This window comes from Mustela putorius, unplaced genomic scaffold, assembly GCF_011764305.1.
Source record: "Mustela putorius furo isolate JIRA1106 unplaced genomic scaffold, ASM1176430v1.1 tig00003859_pilon_pilon_pilon, whole genome shotgun sequence".
NCBI lineage: Eukaryota > Metazoa > Chordata > Mammalia > Carnivora > Mustelidae > Mustela > Mustela putorius.
In genome coordinates, this window is record NW_025422011.1 from 22943613 (window position 1) to 22966932 (window position 23320).

General features: G+C 42.0%; 1 protein-coding gene across 2 annotated transcripts in view; it reads right to left on the reverse strand.

Moving 5' to 3' along the window:
• NELL1 (neural EGFL like 1) overlaps positions 1–23320 on the reverse strand; it is an 831926-nt gene that overhangs the window by 687048 nt on the left and 121558 nt on the right. The gene's annotated exons all lie outside the window — the stretch shown is intronic.

The window sequence follows — 23320 nt, forward strand, 5'->3', positions numbered from 1 at the left end:
TATGTAGATTTGCATTTTGATGTCTTGCATTTTTAAATTTTTAAAATAGAATTCAAATATAATTTGTCCATTTGAAATACATACTTAAAGGGTTTGGGGTAGTATATTACATTATTCACTAAGTTTGGGTAAGACAGTTAACTTAATATTTGCCATTTTAACCATGTAAGTGTGTAATTCAGTGACATAAATTATGTTCACAACATTATACCTCCACCACCATTTCCAAAACTTTCTCTTTACACTGAATAGAAACCCTATAACCACTAAGCAGTAACTCCTCATTCTTTTACCCCTCAGCCCATTAACCTTTATCCAATTTATCCTTAGGAATTTATTATAGGCATTTCATACAAGTAGAATCACAGAACATTTGTTCCTTTGTGTCTGGCTTGTTTTACTGAGCATAATGTCTTCAAGGTCCATCCATGTAGCAGAACTGCATCCATTTTCACAATTTGTATATACCACATTTTGTTTATACCACATTTTGTTTATCCATATGTTAATGGACATTTGTGGTTGTTTCTGCCTTTTGACTCTTGTGAAAATTGCCACAAGGAACTCTGGTATACAAACATCTGTCCAAGTCTCTCCTTTTGATTCCTTTGGGTATTGAGTAGAATTTCTGGGTCATTTCAGTTTTCTGAAAGCAGATACACCATTTTACTTGCCCACCAGCAATGTACAAGGGTTGTAATTTCTCTATATTCTCACCAACAGTTATTTTCCTTTTTAAATCATAACCATCTTAATGGTAAGAAGTGGTATCTTGTATTTCTGATTTGCATTTTCTTAAAGGATGCTGGCATCTCTGCACATTCTAAGTGGCCATTTGGGTATCTTCTTTGGAGGAATGTCTACTCAAATTCTTTGCCCATTTTTGAATTGGTTTATGTAACTGTCCCTCAGAACAATGTATTACTTAAAATATAACCCATGAGAAATTATACTAGTTACCAAGCATGTTTAGATACAGCCTTAAGAAAAACATATACTGGCAATAGGCCTTTGGGAGCGAGGACGATATAGGTCCTTGAAGCTGAGCAGCTCGGGATACCCGGCTAACTCAGGGCAGAACACCACCTGCTTCATTTTCCCATTATCTCCCCTTCTACCCGAGAGCACCTGTGGCTAATTAGATAAGCCCTTTGAATGTGCTTGCTCGACTATAAACTTTATACTGCTTAACCAGATGTATTTTGCCTTCCTTCTTGTTTATCTACAAGACATATGATTAATGTCTGGCCTTCTTCAGCTCATTGATTACTGTCTATATCTAATAAAAACAGGACTGAGGAGTTGTTCAGGGCAAGTCTTTTCTACTGTTGTCCCCTGCTCCCTTTCTCTTGCAGCTGACTTGTCTGTGCCTCATTCTTCTCCCATGCGCCATCTGGAAGCAGCAGGTTTGTTTGTTGCAGAGTTGTAGTTCTTTATACTTAATATTTATTTCTTAGTAGATATAGGATTTACAAATATTCTCTCCCCTTTTGGTGTTTGTTTGTTTGTTTGTTTTTTTAAGATTTGAGAAAGAGTAGTACATGAGTTGGCAGGGGGATGGGGGAGAGAATCTTCAAGTAGACTCCCAACTGGGTGCAGAGAATGATGTAGGGCTTAATCTCAGGACACATGAGATCATGACCTGAGTCAAAAACCAAGAGTTGGACACTTAACCAACTAAGCCATCCAGGTGCCCCATGCACAAAAGTCCTTAATCTTAAATCCAATTGATTATTGTCGTTTATTAGCTGGGTTTTTGGGTGTTATAGCCAAGAATTGATTGTCAAAATTCAACATCACAAGGATTTTTTCCTATTTTTTTTTTTCTTTTTAGAGCTTTATAGGCTTTAGCTCTTACCTTACCTTTAGCTCTTTGATCCATTTTGAGTTAACTTTTAGAAGTGGTAAAGAGTCCAAAATCATTCTTTTGCAAGCAGATACTCTGTTTTTACAGCACCATTTGTTGAAACTGTCCTTTCTTCATTGAATGGTACAGGCACTCTTCTTGAAAATCAGTTCACCACATAGGTGAGGGTCTGCTCGGCTTCTCTATTTCATTAGTCTGTATATCTGTCTTATGCTAATACCACACTGTTTTGATTGCCATTTTGTAATAAATTTTGCAATGGAGAACTGTGAGTCCTCCAAATTAGTTTTTTATGATCATTTTGCCTTTCTTGTATTACACATTATATTCTATTCACTATTCTATTCTATCATTTTTCTTCAGAGATTTTAATTATATGCATGTTGGATCTTCTTTCCTAACTTTATTGATCTTTTTCTTTCTGGTCATTTTTATTTTTATTTCATGTTTATTTTGTGATTTTAACAGATTTCCTTAATGTCCTTCATAACTCTTTCAGTTGAACTTCTCCTTTGAAGTTTTTGTAATTGTATCTTCATTTATAAAATGATACTCTTTCTCTGTCATTCTGTCCCTATATTTAATCAACTTATGCTTTATCTTTTTTTTTTTTTTTTTTTTTGTGCACTTCTAGTCTGAATTTCTGGTTAAAGGTGAATTTTTCTTAACCCTAAAGTTTTGTTAAGAGATGTTTGATTCAAGTTGGGAATACTGTATTTTTTTTTTCTACTCTGAGTTTTTTTTAAGAGTTTGTATCGCTGAAATATTTTCTCATTTTTAACAGTTTTATACATGTTTCTGCTGTTTTACATTTTATAAAATGTAAACATTTTTCTGCTGTTAACATTTTATAAAATGTTATTTTTTACATGTTGAAGTTTACATTACTCTCTGCCTCCAATTACATTGACAATGTGGGTATTTATACTTTTATTGGTTCTCCTTGACCTTTGTTTTTGGGAAGATGGCAGAGCAATTCAGATGTAGGCAATCACCATTTTCTATATCAAGGTATAAGGGAAGCTTTTTTTATCCTTCCTCCTAAGTCCCACCACTAAGCAAAATAATAGCACCTGTACCCTCAGAGTATCCTTACCCACAACAGGAGTACCTACCACACTGGTACAGGAATCATTTATTTGCACCTGCCTGTCCCCTAACTGTGTCCCGGGATCCTTAAGAACTTGAGCCTTCTCTTCAGTATAGATAGTTAGGACTTCATTCTTAACTAAAGTAACTGGATTTAGAACATGACTCTGTCACTTACTAGTCATATAATCTTCAGCATATAAGTTATGTCAGCAGTGTTTTTCTAGTTCTCATCTGAAAAATGTGGATAATAGTACCTACTTCATATGGTTCCTGTGACATTTAAGAGAACACATTTAAAGCACTTAGAACAGCACTCAGCATACAGTAAGAATTTAATGTTCTTATTATCATCATTTTAATCTCCAGCAAATAGTATGGGACCTAACACAAAACGGATAATAAATGAATATTAATAATGCCAATAAATGCTTCTTAGACGATATAATGTATAGTTAATTTTATATCCCCTATAGCATCATACTGTTCAAAAGGGGTTTGGGATGGGAGAAAGGACTTGATAAATACTTTTTTGAAAAAGTTATTTGATTCAGCAATTGCACTACTGGGTATTTAACCCAAAGGTACAGATGTAGTGAAAAGAAGGGCCATATGCACCCCAACATTCATAGTAGCAATGTCCACAGTAGCCAAAGTGTGGGAAGCAACAACATACCCTTCAACAGACAAAAGGATAAAGAAGATGGGGTCCATATACAGAATGGAATATTACCGAGCCGTTAGAAAGGAGAATACCCAACTCCTGCATCAACATGGATGGGACTGGAGGAGATTATGTGAAGCGAAATAAGTCAGAGAAAGACAATTATCATATGGTTTCACTTGTTTGTGGAACATAAGGAATAGCATGGAGCACATGAGGAGAAGGAAGGGCAAAATGAAGGGGGAGAAAACGGAGTGGGAGACCATAAGAGTCTATGGATTCTGGGAAACAAACTGAGGGTTTTAGAAGGGAGGGGGTGGGGCGACAGATGAGCCCAGTGATGGGTATGAAGGAGGACACAGCTTGCATGGAGCACTTGGTGTTACATGCAAATAAGGATTCATTGAACACTACATCAGAAACTAATGATATATTGTACGCTAATGTAACACAGTTAAAACAAAAAGAGAGAGAGAGAGAGAGAGAAAATGAAAACCTTATCATTTGATTCTAAATATTCCAGATATATAGGTGTATATTAGAACATAAGATGTGAAGATCACTCTATTGCTACTTCTTATGTCTCACCTTTCCCTCTCCACCTGTGAGACTGCAGTGCCATAATGTCCTGTTCTAATTCTTCTGAGCTAGGAGAGGTGGGCACAGTCATTTAATCTGTCACAAAATTAAGAGGGGATAGATGTCTCCTAGGGGATAGTGAAATAAAATATTTATAACATCATGGAGACTGGCTGCAGTATCTATTCAAAAGATGGTAGCTCTTGACACGTTTTCTCCAGCCCCGCCCTCCACTCCACCCGACCTGCTTCACCTACTCCACATCACCGGTCAGTTCCCAAGTAAGGAAGAGATCCCCAGCACTTCCCACCAGGGTAGCAGTCATCTGTTACGTACCTACTGCAAAACATCCTCACACCTAACCTTTTGGCCCTGTAGGCCTCTCTGCCCAGGTAACCCCACTTCTTATTCTCTTGGTGGCTCAGAAAAATCAAAACATCTGCTTTAATTTTTTTTAAAGATTTCATTTATTTATTTGACAGAGATCACAAGCAGGCAGAGACAGAGGCACAGAGAGAGGGGGGAAGCCGGCCCCCCGCCAAACAAAGAGCCCAATGCGGGGCTCGATCCCAGGACCCTAAGATCATGGTCTGAGCCGAAGGCAGAAGCCTTATCCCACTGAGCCACCCAGGCGCCCCTTGCTTTAATTTTTTTTAACCAAATGTATATTTAACTCAAAGATCTCAACACTGAGTGATATAAAATACAAAGGAAGCAATATTTTGCGGTCACTCCCGCTTTTTCCTCCAACAGATGGTCTCTAATATGGGCCAGGCACTGTGCCAAGTTCTAAAGACAGAGGTATGTACACTTGAGCTAATAAATACAGAAAGTGATAAATGTGAAGAAAATGAGACAGAGGAAGGGGAATAGTGAACAAGGTCATGGGAGAGTTTCTCCTTTAGATCATCTCCTTGATGAGATAGCATTTGAATACTTTTAAGGAAGTGAGGAAGGAAGTCAGGACAAAATGTACAAAAATATAGTGGGCAGCACAGCAAAAATATAGTGGGCCGTAGGGCGGAGTGTGAGTGAAACGTTAGAGCAGAATCAGGGACTCGGATAGGACAGGAGCACAGGAAGCAGGGATGACTGGAGGGGATGAGAATGGAGAAGCAGCAAGGAGCTAGAGCACCTTGGACTTTAAGGTCATGCTACAGACTCCACTTTTCTCTGTAAGGGAGATGGGAAAAGCGTTGGAGAGATTTAAGTAAAGGACTGTCGGGAACTAATTTAAATGCTTACTCTGGCTGAGGAGGTGAGAAAAGACTGGGAATAAGACCTGGCCAAAGTAGAATCAGGGAAACCTATTGCAGACGATTTTAACAATACACGTAACAGATGATAGTGGTTTGGAGCGGGCTGGTGGTTGTGTAAGTGATGCAAAGTGGTCAGATTCTAGATATATTATGATTAACCGAATTCCAACAGATTATAGTTAGAGTGTGACACAAAAGAAGATCACACCAGTGAAGGGTAATTGTCAAGGAAAGAGTAACGAATTGTGTCGAATGCAGCCCACAGGTCTAATAGGATGAAAACAAAGTATCAATCCTTTCAATGGGCAACATGGAAGTTTTTGGTGACTTTAAGGTTTCTTTGGTGCCATGATAGGAGAAAAAAAAACAAAAACAAAAAAATGGGAGGGAAGTAAGTGAAGACAGAGCATTTACAAGCATTTCTGGAGATTTTATTACAGAGATAAGTAGAGAAATGGGGCCACCAGCTAGAAAGGGGTATGGGACTGAGGAAGGATTTTTATTTATGCATTACAGGTATATAGAATATATTGATGCTGCTTGAGCATCCTGTTGAGGGGGAAAATTGACGCTATCAGAAAAAGTCATTGAAGTGACATCCTGAACAAGGGATTCTCTGTAAAGGAAGGGGAATGGCCCTAAATAAAGATATGGCAAGTGTGCACAGTAATAGGGAATGCAGAGTCCAGTGACACAGAATCAGGCTAGCAGAGGTGGTGAGGGGGAGCCAGTAAGGTTCTCTTTTGATAGTTTATTGTCTGGGTCAGATAGGAGGCAAGTTCATCAAGAATGCGTGAGCGAGAGGACTGTGTCAAGGGTATGAGGAAGAGATGTGGAGAAATCATGTCACAAAGGATGAGCACAGGATGGATTTGGAACCATACAGGCCCGGGTTTCCATTCACCTGGAATCTGCCTCCCAACTTCTCAGACCTAGAAACTGGCCCTTCCTGAGCTCACCTCTTTATGGTCAAAATGGAAGTGAAGAGGCCTCAAAAACATCCGCTCCCACATCTCGCAGGCTTGTTCTGAACATTTAATGAGATGCGATATGTAAGCTCCCGGTACACAGTAAACATCTGGTAAATATTTGTTCCTTTCCTACTTTTTCTTTCTTACCTCCTGTCCACCGTTTCCCTCTTTTGCCTGAAGTATACATGGGTGAGGATGAACCAAACGTGTACTGACAATCCAAACACTAAGGAATGACATGTTCCTTCACCTTTTCCTTGCTCCTCTAGATCCCTTGGAACTCGAACCTCCTACCACCCAACCTAACTAGTCAGTCAACCAACCAGTGGGTATTTCAGAACCTGTTTGATACCAAAAAGCTGTATGTGTGCTGGGTATAAGGGGGCACCAGAAACATGGTTTTCTTTTCTGCTAAATAACCTTACAGCATCAGAAAAAATGAAAATCACCCAAAAAAAATCACACACACACACACACACACACACACACACTGTGCTAACACACAAATATTGTCTATCCTTGAGACCGTACTTCTAAGCACAATCTGAGGCCACCCGGGGACCATCAGATTCAAACTCTTCATTTTGCATGATGCCAAGAGAAGGGAAGTATTTGAAGTTTGCAAAATTGAGCAGCAGAGCAAGGCCTGGGACCTAAGTCTTCTCATCTACCAGCTAGCATTCAGTGAATTTCGTTTCACAGTCTTTTCCTCCTATTCCTTTTACAATTGCCCCTATTACTACTGGCAATAAAAATTAACAATGACTAAGTGCTTATTATGTGCCAAATATAGATCTATATACTATTACTACAATTAAACCCACAATGAAGGATTTTTTCTTTTTTTAACAAACAGTAAAACTGTGGCCCAATTAAAGAAGGCCTAGGGAGAGGAGTGGAAATGGGGGATCTGCCTATGAATACAGCAGTCGGGCTCCAATCTAAAGCCGCACTCAAACTTCCCATATTCAAATCCTCTAACAGTTGACCTGTGTCATTCCTTCTATAAGGGCCCTGAGCATTTTGTATCTTGGAATTGTGGCTTCATGCCAAGCTCTTCAGTGCTGTGGAAAGAATACTAGACATCAGCTCTTTAAACGCCTGGAATTTTCTCTCCATTCCAACCAGGAGATCCAGGGTCTCCCAGCCACTTATGCAAAGGAGTCCTTCCCTCATTTGTTAATTCACATCCTGATTCAACAAATGCCCAAGCAAGCATCCAGGCAGGTACTGGGGACACAGATTTAAATTAAGACAAGTTGAAGTTGCTAACACTATTCACTAGAGATCAGAGGTATGGGTGAGAAAAATGAGACACCATAAAATTGTATGCAGGTAAATGATCAAGATGATTTTACACGATAGAAGTCCTTCAGAGATAATAAAAGAGGAGGAGATGACTGACCTGATAAAACTGACCAGCGAGAGTCAGTGCTATGTCCCTCTCAAAGTTCAGGCACAAGACCCTTCCCAAGCAAATTTCCAATATAAATGCCACTGCCTTTCTTTTTTTTTTTTTTTTTTAAGCTACCACTGTCAGATTTTCACAGACACAAGTAACAGGATTTATTTTTGCCAGTACTGCACTCTGAATAGCAAAAATAAACAAAAGCCAAAGGATTGGCTTTTTCATCTATGTCTCTTAACACCATTTTGACCATTTCCTCTTTTCTGACCACATCATTAGGTTTTCCAAAGGCCTTATCCGAGAGTCCATCATCCAGAGGCTAATGTCATGACTAAATAATTTGTAACTGGAGGGGATCTCATCTGTATTCTTTAAGAGTTGGGATTCTAGGCTGAGGTGAATGGAAGATGAGGTCCTACAGGCTCAGCCTGGACAGATCATCTATTGGGTCCGGTCCCCCCACCAGATATGCCTCTCCCTGACTGGGCTGGGGGGTCAGGTGAGGATGTAGGACCCTCTCTGGGGACCTATGTGCTCCATCCTCAAACCTCTCTGCCTTCCCCAAACTCCTGGCCAATCAAGGAAAACACCCCACCATGCGCCTTTCACACTCTTTCTTCCTGCTGATTTGGAAGAGTAATTGTCACCTTTTATTGATGAGCAACCCAGGACTCAAAGAGGTTGAAACTTACCTGAGGATACACAGTAAAGCCAGGCAGTGATCCAGGGTCTCTGACTTTGAACTCGTAACCATAAGGGTCTTTGTGGGAAATAGAGAGGTTTGGCAATTTGCAGCCAATATAATTAATTGATTATTTATAGAGGTATGAACAGAAAGTATTTATAAACCACAAGGGATGGTGTACTGCCACAAAGCTTAAAAAGAGGAAGCTAGGGAATCTCTTTTCTGGGAATGAAAAGGCTAAGAGAACCCAAAAAGGCCATCTGATAGGGCCTGTGGCTTTCAGTCAAGAGGCTCAATCAGCCCAAGGTGACCCTGTAGAGGAAAATCTAGGGAAATCCTATTCTCTCCTCTCTCTTCCTTACCTCCTGCCTGTTCTTCCTGCTGAGGAGCTCCAAGAATCTAAATGATGAAGCAACCTGTGGTTGGCCTATCAGCAGGACATGGAGGAGTGGAAAAGGGAGGGCAGAGAAGGTTTCTGGAGAAGCAAATGGAAGATACTCTGCCCAGACTCCAAGGTTTTTTCCACCATCCCACAGTCTCCCCCTGGAGGGACGACTGGTGCCAATACTTCACTACACTCCCTCTGAAGGTAACAGTTTAGTTAAGCCTCATGATTCCTCACTTGGCAAACAGAGGATCACCTTTTTCACATAGCACTTAGCAAGGATGAGCTTTGGAGCAAAGCTCAGTCACATAATTTGTATGTGAAACAGATTCGCAGATTCTGTCAAGGCTGTATTTCATTCTTCACCGAAATCCGAAATCCTGATATCAGAGTTACTCCAAATGAAAAGCCTAGACCCAGCTGCAAATGCTGATTCTACTGCTGCCTGCTTGACCTCCAGCAAGGTAACCGGCACCAGCGCCAAGCTGGGGATCCCATCTGTAGCTTATATACAGCAAGGAAACAAGATCCAAGTACGGGAAGGAGTCAGCACCAGGCAATCAGTGAAAACCAAGGTCTGTTCTCCCCTGAGGGCGGGAAAGGGCTCTCCTGCCAGAGGGGTGCGCCCTGAGTTGGCCTTGACAGGGGTGCCCTGAAGCTCGGAGGTCAGTAAACAGAAGAAAACTGAATCCATAGCCGAACTATACATGGAAAGCAGGGAGCATCAAAAGCCAAGCGATCAGTGGGCCAAGACGGCAGGAGCTAGGAGCATGACCAAGTGCAGAAGGGGAAGGCAGACCTCGGTAGAAGCTACAGTCAAGCCCTGGCTTCAAGGGGTCTGCCAGGGGACCTCGAGGGGAAGGGGCAGTAGCAACAGGTACCAGGCAGGCTGGCCAGAGCAAAGGCCTAACAGGAGCAGCCCTGGCCACCAGGGTCGATGGACTCAAGGCAGGAGCCACACTGACCACTGGGATGTTACCACCCTAACAGCCTTAAAGACACCCCGAGGGCAAGAATGGCTGGGTACACAAAGGACTCCTATTCACCAGATACTGGTCTCACCTCCTTGGATTTGTCCTATTCACTTCTGCTCAGATGTGGAAGAACCATCGCTATCAAATTCAGCACCAGCAGGAACCATGCAGGTTCCTACCGAACTCTTACCAGGCGCAGAGCTCAACTATGGATCTGTTAGGGCCGCACTGCTGACAGCCCGCCCGAGAACCACTTCTCTCTCTGTGCTCCACGTACCTCATACCCCAGTGTTGCTGGAGCAGTGCCAGCACCACGGAGGGAAGAACAGTTAGTCTCTGACAATCATAGCAACCCTTTCCCCCTTTGCCAGTGGAAAGCATCCAGAGACAATGCTGGGGATACCAGCACAAGCAGATAAAGGATGCATTGGTCCCAGATCACCAGAATATCAACTCCTCTGGCACTGCCTCATCTCAACCTGTTTACGTGACCATTATATATATAGTTTAAGCCCCTGTTATTTGCAACCAGCGATGTCCTAACACACGTGTGTGGTCCTATTTAAGTCTAGTTATGCAGTGAGGGAGCCATCATCTTTAACTTACGATTGAGGCTTAGGAAAGTTAATTAACCTTGCCAAAAATTCTGTAACTCGAGTCAGAGCTCAAGTAGAAATCCAAGGTTGTCCAACTCCCAATGCTTGTGATCTTAACCACTATACTTTCTCTCATTGTGTTCACGTAATGCCTGACCCGGGACAGCATGGGCTCCACTTCAACTGCATAAACAACAGTTAGCATTATGCCCAAGCACTGAGCATCTGACCCTCATCACACACCCACTTCCATCTTGCAACCCCCATCTCAGCAGAGGCTAATTGCCACCGTCTCCCCTAGCTACAGCGCTGAAACAGAACATGCTGATCAAGGGCAGGGGCTCTTGGCTCCAGGCCCTGTTTCTATGGTCACTGTTGTGTGGAGCCCAAAGCAGGCGGCTGCAGGCCTACAGGTGATTACTGCCACGTATACCACCAAGGCACAGAACGATCCAGAGTATCCTACAAGAAACAAAACAGCCCTTGTCTCTACCTTCTCCACACCAATGATGTGACAAGGCTTTATTCTGTTAAATGAAAAAGCAGCTGAGGAAGGACATGTTCCAGCTCATCATTCAGGGGGAAAGTGCTCATAAATGAAAAGAAAGAAACCTCAAGAATGGAAATACAACTTTTAATGATCACCTACGCACAATGGAATTAAGAGTAGGGTGGAGAGGAGAAGGGAGATGGGGGAAATTGGAGGGGAAGACGAACTATGAGAGACTGTGGACTCTGAAAAACAATCTGAGGGTTTTGGAAGGGAAAGGGGAGGGAGGTTGGGCCAGCCTGGTGGTGGGTATTAAGGAGGGCACATATTGCATGGAGCACTGGGTGTTATACATAAACAATGAATTCTGGAATGCTGAAAAGAAATTTGAAAAAGAAAAAAAGAGTAGGGTGGTAAGTATTATATAGTTTAAAATAGCTTTCACCTTTGTTTTTATGCTATTCAGTACTGTAACACATAGTTTACATAGGAAATGCATTGATATATTATTCCATCTTAAAAAGCTAAAATATGGGCGCCTGGGTGGCTCAGTGGGTTAAGCCGCTGCCTTCGGCTCAGGTCATGATCTCAGAGTCCTGGGATCGAGTCCCGCATCGGGCTCTCTGCTCAGCAGAGAGCCTGCTTCCCTCTCTCTCTCTCTGCCTGCCTCTCTATCTACTTGTGATTTCTCTCTGTCAAATAAATAAATAAAACCTTTAAAAAAAAAAAAAAAGCTAAAATATACCTATACTGCAAACTTTCACCCCAATCTTCACATAGTTCCCTAGAATTTCTGTCCTCATAGCTTCTTACACACATTTCACTCTGTAAATCAGGAAAGCACCTTTTATGATCTCAAAAAACTAAAGATTTTATTTATTTATTGGACAGACAGAGATGACAAGTAGGCAGAGAGGCAGGCACAGAGAGAGGGGGAAGCAGGCTCCTTGCTGAGCAGAGAGCCTGATGCAGGGCTCGATCCCAGGACCCTGGGATCATGACCTGAGCCGAAGGAAGAGGCTTTAACCCACTGAACCACCCAGGCGCCCCAATCTCAAAAAATTAAAGAAATGAAAAATCCATTGAGCTTCACAATAAGGCTACACCCAAATAGCATGCAATACTCATTAAAAAATAATAATATTATACAAAACCCTGCCCACAGGACTTAACTAAATGGCCTTGGTAGGCAGCCCTTCCTGTGAGCGCCCAATGCAGCTTCAAGAAGCAGACCCTCAGCAGTTTATACTGGAGATAGAGCTAGCTTGCAGGACCAACATATACGCCACCCAATTATGTCTGGTCTCCAGCAGAGGGGGCACATCGGCCCTTAATTCTGCCTGTGATGGGTTTCCTTTCAGACCGCTAAGTGTAAATCACCTACACTCACGCATGCCTGCCAGAGCTCCTGCGGACACGGAACACATGTAAATTCAACTTGAGAGCGAGGCATGGTTTGCCCTGGGCTGTGAATCAGACCAGGAAATCACCAAAAGCCTTTTATAGATTAACTGCCTTCCTCAAGGAAAGAATAATCCTCAGAAGTTCAAAGTAGAAATGCTAGAATTACTTCATCTTCGCCATTCCCTGTGCCTAATGTTTACAAAGCATATTGGAATTTACTGCACACATTCCATGCTGAGTCTCACTGGATGTTCCCCATAATCCTGTACTAGCAGACTGGGTAGAAATGATGTCCATTCTGTCCAGAGAGGAGACGGAGGCGAAGAGAACAAGGAGGCTTAACTAATGGAACCATCTAGAAGGGTAAGAGCACAGGTCAGAAGCCACAAATACAGACCCCTAAAGCAGAACTCTTCCATTTATTCATTCATTCAGGTATTCACAAGTATCTGCTGGCTACGTTAAGTACAATGATGGCTTTATGATATGCACTGGGAATAGAGAATGATGCATTCTGAGGGCACTTACAGCCCGTGGGAAAAGCAGACATCAATGAAATGATCAAAAACGCCTCTGCAGGAAAAGGAGCACTGTTTTACAGTCCAAGTATAAAACACTAGAGATTTCTTTTGTCCTGAGGATTAAGGCTAAGTAGGATTTACCTCTCGATACTCCAAAAATGGCATGTATAGCGCTCCTGTGGCATCCGTGACGTTGGTTCTCTTGAGGAACTGAAAGAACTGGAGGTCAGAGAAGCAGGAAAAGTGGTACAAGAGGAAACTGAAGAAGGAAACTTGGACCAGACCAGGAAAAATTTTTCACAGCTCTAGGAAGGATTATGACCTTAATCTAACACTCACAGGAGGCCATTAAATGCACTAACCTACAGGCTGGGACGGGTAGGAAAGATGGTAATCAGGTTTGCAAACTCCTTACGCATCACCCTAATGTCTACGAAAAATTGCCACCGGTGAAAATTACTCTGAATTCAAGGTGCTCACCTACATCCTGCACCTCACTCTTATTAGCTCGTATAGACTCTAGTATATATCTAATTAAATACCAATAAAAGTAGCAATAATGACCAACGTCCTCCTAATCAGGGTCCCCCAGCCTCAACACTTTATTTCACTGCCAATAGTTTTTAATGAGACCTTATGATTTCAAAGTCACCTTAAAGAACACAGTGTTTATCACCCTGAAATCAAGAGTATCAGAATTTATATTGAAACAGTATAAAACCACCCATGTAACACTGAGACTACTGTAACTCATCTCTCGCACATTTCAAGAAACAGCCAAATGGCTCATTTGCGTCAGTCGTGATTTAATATTAGGTCCTTGGCCATTACACATCAGCACAGAGGTATATGCAAGCCATACCAATCACACAAAGATGATGGGTCATTCAAAGGCCTCACTCAATAGGCTCTCTGCGGTACTGAGACCAAGAATGTGCCTATCAACATTCAGATTCCAGGAAAGAAGGAGAGTCTAAAAGCAATACCACAGAAGCCTTCAAGAGTCTGAAGACCAGCAGTGGTTGGAATGCACAAGGGAGATTTTAGTGCCACAGGGAAATGGCCCCAGGATGTGATTAGCATCCCCAGTTTTAGAAAGTACCACTTATAACTTGACCTTTGTTTTCTTCAGTTTATAAATGGAATACATTGCACTTTTTCCGTGAGAAGTTACAAGTGTTCTCTTGTCACATGAGGGTGTTAAAAAAAAAAATGAGAAAAAAAAATGGAATGACTGGTGGAGAATAAGCTCTTTGAAATAAGGATGGCCGTCTGCATGCACTTACTATATACTCCTGGAAGAGTCCCTTCTCTTCTCAGCACCTCACAATTACTATATACACTTACTACATACTCCTGGAGGAGTCCCTTCTCTTCTCAGCACCTCACAATTCCCCCATATAGAAGATGCAATAATATCTAGTTCAGAGGGCTACACTGAAGATAAGTGATTAGAGGAATCATCCTTAAAGAAATGCAGGACACTAACCTTAACTCGCTAATGACTAAGCAAGAAGTCTGAGCTTTCTCCAGCATGGTGCTAAGCCTCTGAGGCTAAAATGTCCAAGAACTCAAGAAATAGGAGCCATAAATTCCCCAACTCTTTCCTTGCCCGTGCTTCAAAGACAGTATCAGACCTGGAGACCAGTTATCAGCAAAAGTGCACGGAGTGAATGAGTGAGTCAAGTGCAATGCTGAGAACGTACCAGGATGTCATGTCGCAGCCTGGAGTGGTTTACCTCCAGTGGAAATAAAATTCCATTCTAATTAATTCAGGCATGCTGAGTGTCTCAAGCCAGCTGATGGCCCCAGCTCCAAGCACATAAGTTCCTGTGTATGAAGTTTGCTATCAGGAAAGTCATACGCCCAAAGAGATTCTAGTGAGTACAGATGCAGCCTGATGTTCCTGAGAAAGAATTGCAGACAACAGCATCACAGAGATTTTTTTTAGGAGAAAGGGAATTATCTCCACTCTAATTGCCTGGGGAAAACCCTCCAGTGAGGCCCCAGACACATTAACCAAGCAGCTGGCTTAGTTGCTCTGGAACTCCTACTGGGAGAAACACAAGAAATTAAGAAGAACAAGCCGAGGGACAAAGTCGACTGAATTTATGGTCAGAGCAGGGAAAACAATGTGTGGAAACATTTTCCTTCCCAGCCTGCTCATCCTCACACCACATCTCCATCCCTACCATACCCTCTTTAAAAAGGAGGGGACAACCAAACAGGTACAACTATCCATCTGTTTCTTTGAGTTCCAACTACTCTGGCTACTTTTTCAGTTTCCAGAAAGATGTATTTCTTTACAATAGTGTAGGAAATCCATTCAGTGCCACCTTAGTACCCCTGGTCTAACTAAAAAACTAATGCAGTGTTTCGATTTTTTGTTCCAGTTAAAAAATCCTCATAGGCCATGCATTTTCTATTCCTTAATGCTCTGTTCCAACAAGTGGATCATAAGGGGAACAGAAACAATATATAAATGTGTTCTTTAGAAAGACAAGATTCCTTCTATCACACGTATTGTTCTGGCTTGACTTTTTTCTCCTTGCTTTCCTTTTTAAAAAATACTGTGCATATCCATCAAAGAGACAATAAAATTGTAACAAGAAAGATGCAAGCATCGATATGTTTCCTACAAGAACACATTTACTTCTCTTGCAGCCTATTTCCCCTTCCATTTACCCAGTGTATAACCCTGTCCACACAATACAATGACAACTCAGGATGTGTCTGAAGGCATGTAGATGTAATCACTAGAGTTGGAAATGCAGTCTAATATATGTTGGGTCCCACATATGCAGTAAAGTGCCTTCTTGTCAATCTACTCATGGCCTCAAGTAGCCAACTAGTTAACAAATAAAGAATAGATTCTATTGTATTCCTTTGTTGTCTTCTCTATTTACAAAACTAAAAACACCGAGTGCAGTTCATTAGGCCCTCTAGGGAATAAGAGGAAAAGATGAAGGTCCTTGAAAAGAAACAGGTCTGCTACTGATATCATTAGAAAACAGGGCAAAGTTAAATGTGGAACCTACCTAATGAGGTTGGAATGAATATAAGCCACAGGGTACACAGCCTGGGTAGAAATGAGAGGGGTTCAATCAGAATGAGATCGTCAGTACTCTAATATCTAGGCTGCCTACCAACTAAGCAGCTACTCTCCACTTTGCCAAAGAATCTACAACACTGGCCACCTGCATCTTTAGATCCAGTTTCCCGCATTATATCTTTACAGCTTGCCAGCAAAGGTTTTTCTCTTCCCTCAGCGTTCAGAAGAAATGTTTTTTCAACAGCGCAACTATACATTATCTGCTGGCTGAGGTGCACTACTCTATCTTACAGGTCATCGATCTACCAAGACCTTCATCGCCAGGTCAGCCAGCACCGCCAAAAAGCTGTCCATGGTCATATGTCTGGGGCAGAACACTTGAAGAAATAAAGAACTCAAAATGGGAGAGAACAAGACGTGAACATCCATTAGCATCTAATACTGCATATGCAGCACCTACTCCAGCAAGAGGACAGACAACTGGGAAAAAAAGATTGGGTATTTAGAGTTAAGTAGTCTTTGCTCACCAGCTGTACGTTAACTGAACCAACCCATGTATCAATCAGGTCACTGCAAACCCTCTGCTGGTCTATATATACTACAGAAAGGGCCCTGTGAGGCTGGCAAGGCTGGGTTGCTCTCCAGGGTCCTGAAGATTGGAAAAAAGAAAAGCATGCCTCACCATGCCCAGAAGGTCAGAGACAGAAGTAAACCTAAAAACCACCTGGACCTATAGCCCCTTAATGTACCTGGAAAGCTAAGGCCCAGAAACAGAATATTCCTTCCTCAAGGTCATATGAATTTACCAATCTCTTTCAGCTCCAGTTTGCAGTCCAGAACATTCTTGTGCTAAAAAGCCAGATTTTCCAAGTAGAAAAGCAAAATTATTTTGTTAAGGAAATGAAAACAAGTGAGTTTCCTCATTCTGTAAAGCTTCACCTACTTGTATATCTCCTCATAAAAACTGTGATAATTTTGGCTTCTGAGATGGGGAGGGTGAAGTAAATTTCTGCACCTCCTCTCTCACGTGATTAAAAAGGGAAAAACACCAAACTGCCCTGCTAGGATCAACAAAAGATCTTAACACAATGGAGGGGAGGTTTCTTCCCTATTCACAATATTTCCCATTTTTAAAGAGGTGCTGCAATTTCTCATTTTAAGTTATTTATTTTATTTTTAATTTATTTTATTTTTACTTGTTTTCTTTCTTTCTTTCTTTCTTTCTTTCTTTCTTTCTTTCTGTTTTTTAAAAGGGGCCCCACTGGTATAAAAACCATATATCCTTGCTGTTGCGTTACCAGTCAAGGAACCAAATTACCAGAGAACGTTACCTAAGATTTGGCCATCAAAGTAACATCAAAGACCTGATTGTCCTCAAACCCTACACTGAGCCATAGATCCACAATCCAAACTAGGTCCTCATCCTTGGGACATGAGCTACTGTTTGTACACAGGGGAAAATCTGACTATATTGAATTCCTTCCCAGTATATTTTAAAAGCTTTTCTTTCTGCGAGTATTCATCTATAGGACTTCATGATGCAGTATAAAGCAGCTTGAAATTATCAAGATTTGGCACACCTTCTCTTGCTACATTCTTACAACAACTCTAAGTTAGAAGAGTTACTATTATTTCCATTTTACAGATGCAAGCATGGTTCCCTGTGAATGAGTGAATGAACAAAGAATCAAGGAATGTAAAGCACAAATGGTCTGATTTCACACTCCTGTATAACATATGTAAATCACATCTTATAAACAACAAAACCAAGACAAAGATTCAGCATTCATTTCAGTCTAGATTAAGCCACAGGGAAGAGCTCTTCCTTCCCTCCCCGCTTTCATAGTTCCTTCTCTGGCCCTCCCTGAAAGCTTTCCCTCAACTTGATTCCACTCACACATACACACTCCTATCTCACCAGCACTGTGACTGGCTTTGTAATGCTTACAAGACAGACTTCATTCCATGCCGAATTTATGTGACTGGTACAGAATCAAATCACACAGTGACAAAACTGTAAAGCTGCAGAAATTGTAATGCATTTTCACCTGGGATGGTAAGAGACTGAGAGACTATTCCATATCTCCAACTCTCCCTCCTGTGATCTACCAAACTCGAGTGTCTCCACCAGGAATCCAGCAATCCATCACATACAGTCTCAGAACAGCTCTTTGTACTGCTGCCTTCTACCGTTACTTAAACCTACACACAGGTATATCCTATCTCCCTAGCTCACTTGTCCTCTCTTCCTGGACACAAGATCTGGAGCTGCTGGCTGAGTTGGACATGAGGCTCATGCTCATTTCTCCATTTTATCTTAATTTCAGTAAATTGTGTGCATGTGCTTCTGTTCACGAAGTGAAGCATCTATCCAGTTGAGAAAGCAGGAGATTAAGTCTTGGCCAGGATCTCTTGGAAGCTGTGGCCTTTGATAGTCATCTCTTCATTTTCTCCTCCTGACTGTAGCAGAAATGTTTATAAAAACCAGCGTAGTATTTAAGGGGAGCCTGGGTGGCTCAGTGGGTTAAAGCCTCTGCCTTCAGCTCAGGTCATGATCTCAGGGCCCTGGGATCAAGCCCCGTATCAGGCTCTCTGCTCAGCAGGGAACCTGCTTCCCCCTCTCTCTCTGCCTGTCTCTCTGCCTACTTGTTATCTCTCTCTGTCAAATAAATAAATAAGATTTTTTAAAAAAAAAATCAACACAGTATGTTATACATGTGGCTTGACTACCTGAAGAATATAAGTTTAATAAGATGTTTATAAATACTTGAGGATCTCCCTGGGGAAAAAATGTCTTATCAACATATTTCATTTTTGGAAAAGAAAAGAAAACTAGAGAAACAGATGCTCATATCCTGAAGTTACTCTAAAAAATTGAATAAAAATGTTGAATTACTGACTTGTTCAGTGAATTATACTGTTCTTTTTTTCCTAATTCTGCATGCTCAAGGTCAGTTGTACGCAAAAATTCAGTGTGCTCTGCAGTAAACAAACAGCATGTGTTAAAAGTAAAATCTAAGTGTGTTTTCTGTCTAAAGCGTAACCATTAACTTCCTATCAGAGTTGACAATTGAGCTGCACACGTGTGTGCACACTTGTACAAGTCTAAACAAATAAGGTCAGGGTTCAGAGCTCTGTTGCACTATGACTATCAGAGAGGTCTTCCAGCAGTGAGGCAACAGGAGTTTGGCTTGGAGTAGGGACACCTGCACATTGCACAAAATGCTGGCCAAAGGGTAGATGAATGTGTCATTTGAATGAAAAACACTTCTGAGTCTGTCCCTTAGCAAATGAGAAGCACAGCTCCAGTCACTTCCACACCAAGATGCTGGGAGTGACCATTTTCAGTTCTGTCCACGGCTCAGCTGCTATCCTGAGTTGTCTTATCAGCCTACTAATAGGGCTTCAGTCCAAGTCCATGCTTTCTCTGATATCTGGGGACCAGGATCAATCACTATGGGAGACTCTGCTTGTGTCAGAATTAACAGTGACTGAGTGAAGAAGCCACGACCTTTCTGGTGGTAAGGACTTATTTCTCTGCATCCTCCACAGCCTGGAAGAGAGTGTCCAATACATTAATTTTAGGAGTTGACTGAAAGATAAAAGTTAACAAAGGGGAGGAAAGACAACCTTTTGTGGTAAACAAAACACTTAATGCACCAAATCCCAGATGCCAGTGGATTCTGGTCTCTGAGTAGTGGGAAGAGGCCACAAGGTGAGCAGAGAATGTTATGAGAGAACCTGAGGAAGGTTAGTGCAGGCTTCATTCTCATCTTAGTTGGCAACTATTAATACAAAGGCAGCTGGGGGCGCCTGGGTGGCTCAGTAGGTTAAGGCCTCTGCCTTCGGCTCAGGTCATGATCTCTGGGTCCTGGGATGGAGCCCCGCGTAGGGCTCTGCTCAGCGGGGAGCCTGCTTCCTCCTCTCTCTCTGCTGCCTCTCTGCCTACCTGTAATCTCTGTCTGTCAAAGGAATAAATAAAATCTTAAAAAAAAAAATACAAAGGCAGCTGGGAAAAAACCCCAGGGCGATGGAGATAATCAGGCTATGCACCCAACTAAATGGTTACTTCTCTGTTTCTAGCTTGAGGTAGTCTGCTATCCATAGTTAAGGAGCTTCTAAAATGAGGCCCAGCTAAACAAGCTGAAGCAGGAAGAAAAGTGTGAGCCTCCGTAGCAAGCAGAAAGTGTAACACAACCAACTAAAATAGCAGTCACTTTTCTTGTGACAATTAGTGTAATTAGGTCTAAAAACACTGTTTCTCAATTCTCATCCTAAAAAAGTGGAAAATCTCACCACATACCAGTTCCTCAGAGCAATGCATTTCCCGGGAAATCTTCCTACTGCAAATGTTTTTATGGTTCCAGAAACGTCTGTAGCATTTCTCCCCTGGGAAGACTGCTTTGTGTGCTTGTGACTATGTCCTGGAAAGTACAGCTCATTAACATTTTACAGAGGTGATCTGCCCGGATGGAAAGACTAAGGTATGGGACTTAGATCTTGGTTCAAGATTTTGGCTGTATGCTTATTACACATGATTGAGACCAAGTTATTGATCTTTGAGCCTAATTCCCGACCTGTAAAATAGCTCTAATAAAATTGTCCCCACATGACTATCCTAAGAAATATTATGGCGAGCATGTTACCTGGCCTCTAGTAGATGCTCAATAAATGTAGGTCTCTTCCTACATGCTAATGAAATGAGTCTCATTAGTAAGATTTTGTATCTCACCAAACAACTCCAAGGATCAGCAATCTAAGGTGTGCGGGAGGAAGATACTAGAAAGGAGCAAACTGCTCACACTGAATCAGGCTTTGGCCTCCCTTATGGCCCTTCCAGTGCCATAGTCCCCCAGTGTTGGGTTGAACAGCCTAGCACTTAGAACACTTGTGAATCAGATTTGGGTCCAAATCCTAGTACAGCCAAATATCAGAAGCAGGACTGTAAACTTACAATGTAATCTCAGCCCCATCATTTTAAAGCAAGAAAGTAAACATGAGTATGGGACACGTTAATCTATATAAAATGCTTAGCACTGTGCCTAGCACAAGTCAACACTCAGTAAATATTATCACATCACTGTTTGTCACCTAGCCAGTAGAACTCTAGGACAGGTTGAGAAAAAAGGTGTACCTCTAAGAGGGAAAGCCTTCAAAACAAACTCGAGAGGATGAAATGCATAGCTTAAAGGGTAAAAATCAGACTTTGTGACATTCACTCTATGGGTGAGTGGCCTATATAAGTAGTAGACCAGCATCCTGATAAACGGACCAGAGTCTCTGCCACCCTAGAATCAGCTAGCACTGCTAGGAAGAAACTTGCAAAGAAGGTAAGCCTGGGACGCCTGGGTGGCTCAGTTGGTTAAGCAGCTGCCTTCGGCTCAGGTCATGATCCCAGCGTCCTGGGATCAAGTCCCACATCAGGCTCCTTGCTTGGCAGGGAGCCTGCTTCTTCCTCTGCCTCTGCCTGCCACTCTGTCTGCCTGTGCTTGCTCTCACTTCTCTCTCTATGACAAATAAATAAATAAAATCTTTAAAAAAAAAAAAAAAAAAAGAAGGTAAGCCTGTGCTATTCACTAGACCTACCCTCTTTCCTTTATCTTTTATTCTTTTTTCCTGGAGGCTCTGCACCAGGTACTTGGTTTTCCAAGGTCCCTTACTTTTTGTTGCAACTTACCCTCTTCCTCAGCTTCCTCCCCCTTCCACCTAAACCAGTGGTTTTGAAATACCATTCCATGTACCAAGGCTAGACTATATGCATAAAACCTACATGGAAAGCCTGTTAAAAATACAGCTTCTCAGAAGTTTCCACCCTGAGGGAATCTGATCCAGCTGATCAGAGATGGGGCCTGGTCACCCAATTTTTTTATAAGTTCCCCAGTAATTCTTAGGTGTCACCAGATTTGGGAATTACACCAAAAATCAATTTTACCTCTCCTGTGGTCCAGGTGTTCTGGGCCCTTCTTTCCCCTGACCTATCCAAAAACCTCATTTGTGTTTGGGGCCCATGAATTATTAACTGGCAACAACTTTACATTCTCCTTCCAAGATCTTATATAAAGGACATGTTAGGTTATGAACTAAAATATGATAAATTTCAAGAGAAATGAAGGGATATTCAGAATCCCCCTCAGTCCATTTCTTTATGAATGAGTCTGACCTTATAAAATACTGTGGACTCCAGCTCTCATTCCCTCTCCACTTTCCTGGTGGAAAGGGCAAGGCAGCCAAGAAGGGCATATAGTGTATGAAAGTTTGGAGACAGAGGTACCACAGCTGTATAAAGTCAACAATGAACATGGTATACTGAGCATCAAAACCTAAGTACCGGGGCGCCTGGGTGGCTCAGTGGGTTAAAGCCTCTGCCTTCAGCTCAGGTCATGATCCCAGGGTCCTGGGATGGAGCCCCATGTCCGGCTCTCTGCTCCACAGGGAGCCTGCTTCCTCCCCTCTCTCTCTTTGCCTGCCTCTCTGCCTACTTGTGATTTTTCTTTCTCTGTCAAATAAATAAAAATCTTAAAAAAATTTTTTTTTAATTTAAATAAATAAATAAATAAATAAAACCCTAAGTACCACTCAGAGCCCCTTATATGGACAATTTTGTTAAACTTAACGAATTTCGTTAAACAGAAATTAACTTGCCCAAGTGGCTGAGGAGGTCAGAAAAGAGTATTTCATAGGAACTGGAGAATCTGTGGAAGTGTGAAATGTTAGATTAGCAAAGACATATTCTTTCCTCCCTTTCCTTCTCCAGAGAGATTAGTAAAAAAAAAAAGAAGACCAAAACTTTTGGAAGGAGTAAGCAAAAAAAAATTGCTTAGCAAGAAATGAGCAGTACCCCCCCCCCAACTTTTCAGGTGGGAATGACTAAACTAGAACTTTGAGGCCCCTTTCTGACCTGTGGCATAGGACATGCACGGCCTTTCTGCTCTCCCATTAGCATACAGATGGGAGCAGGGCAACCAAAGGAAGGCTGCCTGGGCTGGAGTGGTAGAAAACTGACGGAGCCAGTGAGCTCTTGGAGGTAGAAAGAAAGATGGCAGATGAGGACCGACTTTCTCCAGGCCACCCAAGTTAGGACAATAGGGTGAAAAGGAGCCAGTGTTTCTACAGAAGCTTTGTCCAGTTGAATTCACAATTCTCTCCAAGTCCAGAAAGCACCTTTAATAAATTAAAACGGACCAAGACTCATTTCAAGATGGCAGAAGTTCCCTGAAGCCTAACATTAATTTCTGCTCTCTGTACTTCCCAGCCCTTTTCCAAAGGAAACTGCAGAGCTCAAACTGCAAGCACATTGGAGTGCCTCCTCCTCAGAAACATAATCTGGAGCTGATTGACCCTGGATTATTGTTCCTCCCATTCAGTTCCAGAAAGGA